Source organism: Anoplophora glabripennis, unplaced genomic scaffold (genome assembly GCF_000390285.2).
Source record: "Anoplophora glabripennis isolate ALB-LARVAE unplaced genomic scaffold, Agla_2.0 scaffold1261, whole genome shotgun sequence".
NCBI lineage: Eukaryota > Metazoa > Arthropoda > Insecta > Coleoptera > Cerambycidae > Anoplophora > Anoplophora glabripennis.
This window is the reverse complement of record NW_019417339.1, coordinates 1-1,411: the sequence shown is the minus strand read 5'-3', so window position 1 is coordinate 1,411 and position 1,411 is coordinate 1.

Below are 1,411 nucleotides of genomic sequence, written 5' to 3'. Positions count from 1 at the left end.
CTACATCACAACATATTGCCAACCTGATGGAAAAAAAATTACTAAAATTGAAATTATGAATAAAATGTTTCTTCTAAGTAATGGTATAGTTCGTTATTTAATAGGTATGGTTTAATTTGTGACCATAATAGGGTAGCAATGATCATCATACATCGAGTCTGTAGTAATAACATAACATAATTTGATAACGAAAAGAAAGTTAATTTTTATTTTACGATGGAATAAATTTCTTTGTATGTACCTACCAACTGAAAATGAAATGTTAAGCTCAATAAATGTTGATTTTTTAATAATGAAATTTCCATACATGTTAAACATGTAACTTATTATATTAATTACGTTTATCTTGAATATTCATAATGTACCTACCTATGTAGAATATTCCTATGATATTTTGTAAAATGGATATTCAAAAAGGAAATTGGCGTCAGGCTTAATTGTTCCCGAATAATATGCATGGGATGTACTTGGAATATTATATTCGAATATTCTATAAAAAGAATATTTCGTATTTATTTAGAATATCTTGTTCTGTGGATATAGTTAAAAAGAATATGTTTTGTATAAGAGTGATCTCAGTAGAATGATCTGAGACGTCTTGAGAGATACAGGCTTTTAAAGTTATGAAGAAAATATGGAATAACAGTTATAAATTGAAAACTAAAAAAAGTTTATTAAATTATTTTTTGCTGTACACGTAGAACTGATTAATAATTTTTTGAAAATTTCTGCTCCTTGGAAAGGTTGAAATAAGTGTTTTAAGTTAATTTTTTTCTTTGAAAAATCTTTAGAATTTTTTTTGAGTATGGCTATAATTTTTAATGAATTTTATTTGAAATGTAGAATTGTAAGAATGATTGTTAGCTAATTGTAATCCTATTAAAAATTTTATTATTTCATATGAATAAAAATCAGTTGAGAGTATATAGTTTATTGATAAATTTTTATATGTTTAAGGTTTAAAAACTTAGTTGCAATTATATAAAATTAAATGGAGAAAGTTTTATAGAATTTTTGAGGTCTGAAAACTTTTAAGTTTTGTATTATAAAATGGAATTGTGACGAAAAATATTTTAAATGTTTGTAACAAAAGGTTAAACGTGTCAATTTAGTGACAAAACTCATTGTTTTAAATTTTAACTATATGAAAGTGAAGGATATATAATGTAATGAATATACATATTTGTCTTGTTTGAATGGAATTTTATAAAATAGCAATTTTTATATAATATCTTTAAGGACTCGGTGATTTTTTAGGTGAAGAAAAATTAATAAATAAATAAAAATTTAAAACTTAATGGTTTTCAGTCTTCAATTTATAAAATTTGATATAAAAATAAATAAATATTTGTTTGAATATATTGCTATTTTTGAAAAACAATATTTTTGGTGTTAAGATTAAAGTACCATG